Source organism: Olea europaea, chromosome 22 (assembly GCF_002742605.1).
Source record: "Olea europaea var. sylvestris chromosome 22, O_europaea_v1, whole genome shotgun sequence".
Classification (NCBI taxonomy): Eukaryota; Viridiplantae; Streptophyta; class Magnoliopsida; order Lamiales; family Oleaceae; genus Olea; species Olea europaea.
This window is the reverse complement of record NC_036258.1, coordinates 8,538,814-8,548,093: the sequence shown is the minus strand read 5'-3', so window position 1 is coordinate 8,548,093 and position 9,280 is coordinate 8,538,814. Positions and strand designations below refer to the sequence as shown.

Below are 9,280 nucleotides of genomic sequence, written 5' to 3'. Positions count from 1 at the left end.
TATTTTTAACCCCGTTTCCAGATCTGTTTGTATAGCCGGTTTGTAAAAATTTCCCTTTTGACAAGGTGAACCTCTAAACCATTACAAATTTTAGGGAGAAAAAGGATACAATGGCAAAAATCACAATATCTCAAGATCACCACCGACTTAGAAAATTTTTCAAAATTTTATGGGCTTATCCATCTCATATTTTACAGCCCATTTCTTGATGCTTCTTTTCCAAGTAGACTAGGAATTATCTAGAACATACTAAATGATGATCTCCACTACCATGAATGGAATTATCTAGAATTACAGACATAGTAGAAATTGTAGGAGCCGCGGACTTTGTCATCTATATTTATACAACTTGCTGTATTGTATTTTGTTCTGCGTATGTGTATGATGAGAAGAGAAAGAGTGCGCAAAGAGAGATAGAGAAAGAGAGTGCATAAATAGTGAGAGAAATAGTATAGTGGAGAGAATTAGAGATAGTGCTATCAATATAAAATTAGAGAGGTGTAGTGCTAGTGGGGTGTGCTTTCAAAATTGTGAAAGTGAATTATATCAACAAAATTATTCTATTTTGGGTGTTTAAATTCAACAATTTAGTATCAGAGCAAGGCAGTCAAGGGTGAATTTTCTAAGTTTTTTGTAAAGTTTGCTTGATTACGAGAAGGTAAATCAAGTCAAGATGGATGACATAAAAACGGTATGTATAGTAAAGAAGCTCAATAATCAAACCTAACCACATGATAAACTTGGACAGACTTATATTTCCAAGAGCAAGACTTGTGGGAAGTTGTCATGATGCCACCAGAAGAAACCGTAGCTTTGAAGAAGTGGAGAGTTAAAGCGGGAAAGGCTTTTTTGTTATAAAAACAAAAATCAAGGAAGAATTGTTAGAGCACATAAGAAATAAGACTACAATGAAGAAAGCATGGGACACTTTGGCTTTACTATTCTCAAAGAAAAATGACCTGAGGTTACAATTGCTGGAAAATGAGCTGCTTTTGATCACTCAAGGTTAACTAACTATAAGTCTCCCTTTGTAGCAAAATTTCAGAATTGGATTCTTCGAGTAAGATTTCTGATTCTAGAATGAGAAGAATAATCATACATGATTTGAGACCCGAATTTAGAAGTTTTACTACTGCAATACAAGGTTGGATAGAGTATCCTCATTAGTCATTATTAAAAACTTGTTGGCCGATCAAGACGCGTTAACATGACAAATGTTAGGGGCCTTAATAAAGAAAAAAAAAGGAAGTAACACTATATAGTTATAAAAGAAGAGATCAATCACATCAATAGAATAATAGAGAATTAAAATAAAATAAATATAAAGAAAATTCTGTGACGAGGAAACCTAAACAAAGTTGCGATAAAAGAGGTCAGCCATCTAAAAGATTTCAACGAAAATAATGGCTCATGTTTTGTATGTGGAAAATGAGGCCATTATGCTAGAAATTATCGATTCAACAAAAGATCAGCAGAAGGTAATATGACAACGTCTAATGAACGAGAAAAATATAATAGTGAAGAAGAATGGGATGCTATAGCATCGTTCGCACTAACGAAGCAGACTCAAGGGGAGGAATGCAGTCAAGGTTCCGAGAAAGAATCAGCACTAGTGGTAATAAAGAAAATGATTGGATTTTCGATTCTAGATATTCCAACCACATGACAAGCAATAAAGAGAAGTTGCTAAATACAACGGAGTACAAAGGAAGCTGAATGGTGGTAGCTACCAACAATTCAAGATCGCCAATAGCCCACATTGGTAAGACAGTTATCACGCCTAGTTTTAAAAAAAATAATTTATTGGATAGCCTCTAAATTTTCAAGGACGGTCCTACACATACGTATATATCTCTTTAATTGATCCAAAAGAATTCAAATAAGACAAACTACAATTTTTTGCTTTTTTCTTTCTTTCTTTCTTTCTTTTTTTAAAAAAGTGACAGAAAATATCATTTTTTTCATTCTCATAATTGTATTTACATTTTCACTAATGCATGCATCACTCGAATTGATCCAAAATTGACCGATAAGGGGCACCACATCAGCACTCTGGACAGACAGGGTCGACATGGCCCTGTTCGTCTAGCAAAACTATTTATTAATTCAATCCAATTCAAACATTTCAATCATTATATCTATCAAAATTCAAAACTTTCCTCCTTTCTTTCTTTCTTTGTCTAAAACCTTCAATTTCTGTAAAAAGCCAATTTTTAGTCCCAAAGTAGAGGGGAAACTTAGAAGGAATCCTAACTTATCTTCTAAAACCTTCAATTTTTGTGAAAAGACAATTTTTAGCCCCAAAGTAGGGGAAACATTGAAGGAATCCTAACTTATCTTCTTTAGAGCCAAAGCCAAATAAATTTAACTTTCAACTTCCATGTTGTTATCAGTGCTACTACAAATCTAAAGGAACAATAGAGAGAAGATTAACAGGGAGACGCACAAGTTGTCGAATTGAATGAACCACAACGATTGAAACCTATAAGTATTCAAGCTCGAGGTATTCGCAACATGTACAATAGAGGGATTACAAATGCTTAATTCCCAAATATTGGGAAACTACATTGATCGACACTATGAAATGTGGAAGCCTTTCGAAAGGAGAATTTAAGGGAGGATTCAATCTGATGGAAGGATTGTAGAGAAGGTGAGAGTACAATCATCACCATTGTCGTGGATAAAAGTCCAGAGAATCTCATGATAGACAGCATATTTTCTTCTTCCATGATTTTAACCCCTGTTTCAGCAGCATTAATGAATTTTTTATTTGAAAACTAAATCAAAAGAATGGAAAAGTATTTAAAGGATGGAAATGGAATTCTATTGAGGTTAAAAAGGCAATTCTTATCGTTGATGACTTACTCAAAAAGGAATTTGAAAGGCTAAAAGGGTAGTTAGGTAAGTACCCGTTTTTGTGCCTTTTGTAGGTTATTTTTAGTTATTTTTCTTGAATTTGCATGTGGTGAACTTGAATGTGGTTGTACACTTAAATGTGGAATTTGTTGAATTTTTATTTTTTAATTATTTATTTGTATTTTAAAAAATAATAATAATAAATTGGGAGTATGCTACAATTTGTTCTTTATTTTTCTTTTGTTTATTTTTTATATTTAAATAGGATAGTATATTTATCATCTTACAACTTTTAATTAGAAAATCATGATTTCCACAATAAAATGTGAAAATAAGGTTGAAAATGTAAAAAATAAAATGTAAGGACGTTTTGTAGTAATTGCCCTTTTAATAATTTATTTGGACTCATTTGCATTTTTTAAAAAAGTTTTAGAGTATGATTGCAATTTGTTCTTTGATTTTTCTTTTCTTTTCTTATTTATTTAAATAAGAGGATATATTTGTCATTTATATTTTTTTTTATTGAAAAATTGGATGAAAGTGATGATTTTCGCAACGAAAGGTGAAAAAAGGGTGAAAATGACAAAAAAAAAATGAAAAGGTACAAACGTTTTGTACAATAACATCAAAATGTAGAAATATTTTGTGCTAATTATCCTTTACTTGTTAACTAGGGAAGCCAATCACCAATTCTAGTTTCCCATTCTTTCAAGCTTCAAATCATTGAAGAGAAATCATAAAAAAGAGAAGAACTTTTCTACTATTTTTTTTTGGGGGGATTTTATTTTAATTGTAAAAATAAATTTCTCCAATAAATTTCCAATTCTGCTAAATTTCTTTAATTTCAAATCGGAGACAAAGAAAATATGATATATGTCGTGAGATTCTTTGGATTTTTCTCCACAAAAATGGTGATGATTGTACACTCTTATTTCTACAATCCTTTCCTCAGATTGAATCTTCCCACAAATATCCTTTTGAAAGGCTCCTGTATTTCACATCAATGTAATTCCCCAACATTTGGGACATTAGGCGTTTACGATCCCTCTCTTGTACATGTTGCGATTTCCCTCGACATTGAATATTTATAGGGTTCATTCGATTCTTCAACATTCAAAAAGTCAGGAAAGTCTTAGCAAAGCATTTGCGAGTCGTCGTCCAACAATTCATTCACAAGTTGGGGTCAAAAATTTTTCTCTTAGTTGGAAAATGGAACGATTTCTTAAAAGGTTGAATCCCAACCTTGAGGGCCCCACTCCGCCCCTAGAATTTTGTGAGGAAAGTAAATCGCGGGATGTGCCATAGCAGGCCAAGAAACAAAAGTTGCCTGTACACTACGCCTACAAGGAGTCCGATCCATATCTCAGGAATCGAATACCTACACTGCGACTGTCAATATTGCGTGAGATAACCTCACTCCTGTCTTTTGCGCCAGTGGACTATGCCCCGAAGGGCAAAAATGGAACGATTTCTTGATTTGACTTTGCATCTCCCTGTTAATCCTCTCTATTGTTCCTTTGGATTTGTAGTAGCATTGATAGCAACATTGAAGTTGGAAGTAGTATTTATTTAGCTTCAAATCTGAAGATGATATGTTAGGACACCTTCAAATTTTTTTCTTACTCTAGGGCTAAATATTATCTTTTTTTTTCACAAAAATTAAAGATTTTAGACGCCCCCCACCAAAAAAAAAAAAAAAAAAGGATGGAAAAGTTTTGAATTTTGATAGACATAATGGTTGAAAGTTTTGAATTAGATTGAGTTAATGAATATAAAAAATCAACTTTGAATCAATACAAGTGATGCATGCAACATGTTTATGAAAATGTATATAGAAATATGAGAATGGGAAAAAATTATATTTTCTGTCACTTTTTTGTTTTTGAAAATTACATTCTATCACGTTTGAAATTCTTTTGGATAATTGAAAAGATTCATACACTTGTTTCATTTGGCTTTCGCATATGAATTAATGTGATGGAATTTAAAAGTAACATACTCTATCACTCTTTTTTTTAAGTCTTAAAATATTTCATTTATATTCTTTTTGTAGATATGGATAAAATTAACTTCTTTATTTATTATTGAGGCAAATTGGAACAAGATAATGAAGATAAAAGTGAAAAATTGATCAAAATTGCTTTTCTAATAGAATGCGTGCAACAACAATTGTTAAAACGTAAAATTCACTTTTTTTTTAATTAAAAACAATGATATATCTGCATTGACAACAATTTTATTAAGTTTGGAAGTGTAAAAAAGTGAAATTAGGGTGATGTATACCACTGCTAAAAGATATTATGTTACTTTTTCATACATATCATGTCTCTTAAAACCAATATTCATGTAGTATAATTAATTCTTAATCCTATATAGATGATGAAAGAAAGGCTATCAAATGAAAAGTGACATAAATAAAAAAAAAAAGACAAATATTTAAAGAAGTGATAAAATCTTTAAAAAGTGACAAAATCAATTTGTGGGTATTTTTGAGCTTTCGAGGTTTTGGCTGTAATTAATATGAGAATTTATAGTTTTAATCAGTTTTAAGGGTATTAATCTAATATTTTATTAATCATGCTACTGAAATAGGGAATGTTGGTAGAAAATACTTGGCATGCATTCATCGGAAGATGGTTTTTCTTTTTTCTTTTTTTTGTTAAAGGAGATTGTATCTGCCACATCAGTTCTATCAACAATTCCTGTCAAGATTCCTTATTGGAGTAGCTTAATTCAGTATTCTATTGTTTGAGGATAGTTGACCTAATTTTCACTCCATTGTTTTGGCTTATGGATATTTTAGGCAAATCATATTTACTAATTAATAAAAGAATTATTTTATTTTTAATATTTTGGTCAAAGTTTTTTTTAATTTATTATTATTATTATTATTATTATTATTATTATTATTATTATTTTGTAATTACAAATAACTTTGCAAAAGGGACTATCCTACCCAATTCCCACATTTGAATTTAATTCTGAGATAGATATTAATAGGAAAGTTATTAAGCCCTTGTTTAAGTTCTATTTTTTTATCAAAATATATTTTTTAATTGTGATTTGAAATTATTTTAACAACACATTTTTAATAAATAATATTATACGCGTATCCAAAATAATTTTTTATTTTTTAACCACATATTCTCCATTATAACACCATTTAAAAATGCATTTTTAAAGAAAAATGGGACTCAAACAACTTCTAAATAGGATTTCCAACATACATTATGAATTAAAATTTGGACATTTCTCATTGAACAAAAGTGGTCATATCGATGATTTTACTCACTGACCCACTGAATTTTCATCTTTTCTTGTTTTACGTGCAATTTAGGGACCAATCGTGTCGGGCAAAAGACCTTCAAAGCAAAATTTAGCCGTCTCCAGTAACCTTAACCCAATTGTAAAAAATTAAGCACATTTTAGTTCTGAGAAGATCAGGAAAACTGATTGGGCAGAGCAGAAAGTGGTTCTCAGGCAAGGCGAAAAGCATATTGGTCTTCATTTGGTTAGTTATCTTTAATGAATATGATGAAATTTATCTTGGATAGAGGTGGATTTTGTTAAATATGAATTTTCTTTGAAAGAGAGTTAATTCTTATGACAGATTAATGCTATCACTCAAAAAGGGGCAGACAAATAAACCATCAATTGTGTATTTTTTATGTCTTGAATGTCTTACTTGCTGCCCGCTGGACGGCTGCTAAAATTTACATTATAAAGTTGTTTGTATGTTACTCAAAGTTTCGATGTGGGATAATGGTGATATTTCCAAGCGATTAAAGTTCATATGTATGGCTGCATTCGACATTGTTTATACTCAGAGCTCGTCCATTTCTATGAGGCCGCTCACTTTTTCCTGCAGCTCAATTTCTTGATCAAATGACTGAATGAGAACTACTACTAAAATGGGAAAAAACTTAATTTTAAAGTACTGCTATAATTTCTAAACTTTTTAAATGTTTTACCTTGTTTGTTTTAAGTTAAAAATTATTTAATTTCCTATTATATATTCCTTTCACTTTGACTAAAAAAATTTAAGGGGGTAGGCAGATAAGTCACATTTTTTTTGAATTGTTGAGGTTTATTTCAGTTTAGTATTTGATAAATCATGGCAAGACACCCATTCACTTACTGGTAGAACATAACTCATAAACAAGTTTAACATTTCATTCAATTTTCGATATCGGAAAATGTTGATGATCTATATCAAATCATGTCTGGTGCAAATGACCAATAGCTTACAATTATTTGGTACATAAACTTAAATGACAATGTTTACTGTGAGAAGAAGAGAAGCTGAAGAATGAGAAGAAGAGAAGCTGAAGAAGCTGGAGGAAGAGAAGTTGAAGGAGCTGGGAAGGAAGAGCAAGCAGCGCCTAGGCGCTGGAGTTGGCAGCGCCTAGGCGCCCCGTTTCTGCTTCGGGACAGAAACATGGCGCCTAGGCGCCACTCTTGTGGCGCCTAGGCGCCCCGATAGAGTATATATATCCATTCTTTTTCCCTCTTTCAATATACAACACAAGACAAGACCTAGAGAGAAAAATTAGAGAGAAAAACTTTGGTGAGAATTTTACAAGTTGAAGGTGTTCATCTTGGGTATAAATTCAAAGGTATTTTCTTTCTTGGGGATTAACTTGAGACTTGTTCAAGTAATCCAAACACATTGATCTTCATATATTCCATTGAAATCATTTCTTCCTCATTTTCTTGTTCTTTAAGTGTTTTGGAAATTTTCACTTTGTCAACTTAGTTTGATCTTTGGGCATTGATTGGGAGGTGTTTTCCCAACAATTTGGTATCAGAGCTCCTTCCAAAATCAAGGTGGTTAAGCTTCGATTTTGTGGTGAGTTGCTTGAACTTTGTTGTGCACAAGGTGTTTGTGAAAATTCCCAAGTGAACTTTTGTGGTTTACTTTCGGTAAACAAGTGAGTAAATCATGTCTACTAGAGGAATGGTGAAGATTGGGAAGTATGAGATAGAAAAATTCAATGGGAAGAATGATTTTTCATATTGGAGAATGCAAATGAAAAATTTGTTGATTTCTCAAAAGTTGCACAAGGTATTGGCGGGAAAGGAGAAGAAGCACGTTGATATGTCGGACAAAGATTGGGAAGAGCTAGATCTTGAGGCACGAGCGTCTATCATTCTTTACCTTGAAAGAGATGTTGCTTTCTTGGTTGATAGTGAGGTAACGGCGGCGGAGGTGTGGACAAAGTTGGAGGCAAACTTCATGACGAAGACTCTAACAAATCGGATCTACTTGAAGTCCAAATTGTATACTTGCAAGATGGATGAAGGTACACCAATCCGGGAGTACGTCAACAAGTTTGATAGGATCATATCGGACTTGAAGGACATTGATGTGGATGTAGATGATGAGGATCAAGCACTTCTACTACTTCTTTCATTGCCAAAGTCTTACGAGAACCTAGTACAAACATTGATGCTTGTGGGTGATAAACTTGTGATGGAGGACACTAGAACGTCACTTCTAGCGGATGATCTTCGAAAGATTGCAACTAGTGGCATGTCTACCAGTGGTAACAAGGAGCAAGCTCAAGGATTGTTTGTAAGGGGTAGAAGCAATGTGCGACCAAAGGGCAAGGGAGAAAAATCTAGATCGAGTTCTAGACCTCTTGCGGAAAGGTCTTGTTTCAAATGCGGCGAGCTCGGGCATTTCAAGGCAAATTGTCCTAACAAAAAGGTTTGGAAGAAGAACAATAAGAACAACAACAATGGGAAGGTGCAAGTCAAGCAAGAGGTAAGCTATACCTCGGAAGGAGGGGAAAGCGATGAGTGCTACACCATCTCTTGTGATGAAGAAACCTCCGGTAAGTGGATTCTTGACTCCGGATGCTCTTACCATATGTGTCCAAATAGGAAGTGGTTTACTACCTATAGAAGCACTGAGGGTGGAACCGTGTTGATGGGTAATAACCATTCATGTAAAACGGTGGGGCTTGGTTCAATTAGAATCAAGATGCATGATGGAGTGGTTAGAACATTGATGGATGTTAGACATGTTCCTGACTTGCGAAAGAACCTTATCTCTGTTGGTGCCTTAGACTCCACTGGTTGCAAGATTGTAACATGGAATGAAGTAAAGAAGGTTGTTCGTGATTCTTTGATTGTGATGAAGGGTATTCGTGAAGGCAATCTCTATGCTCTTCAGGGTACTACAGTTACTGAAGATGTAGCAGTTGGAACAAGTGGAAGTGGTGGAGACCCATGTGAGTGCACTCGGCTTTGGCATAGGAGGCTTGGGCATATGTCTGAGAAGGGGCTAGATTTGCTAGTCAAGAAAGGCTTGCTAAAGAACTTGAAGAAGCCATGCATGGACTTTTGTGAGCACTGCGTGTACGGTAAAGCACACCGAGTTCAGTTCCAGCCAAGCAAACATAGAAGCAGAGGCATTCTT

The 9,280-nt window shown here is 33.5% G+C and overlaps 1 long non-coding RNA gene across 3 annotated transcripts in view; it reads left to right on the top strand.

Moving 5' to 3' along the window:
* Positions 1 to 6,161: 6,161 nt before the first annotated feature.
* The window catches only part of LOC111371608, a 13,612-nt gene continuing 10,493 nt past the window's right edge, over positions 6,162 to 9,280 (top strand). For all 3 annotated transcript variants that reach the window (XR_002698610.1, XR_002698611.1, XR_002698609.1), the window contains exon 1: positions 6,162 to 6,367. This is a non-coding gene — a long non-coding RNA (uncharacterized LOC111371608). The remainder of the gene's footprint in view (positions 6,368 to 9,280) is intronic.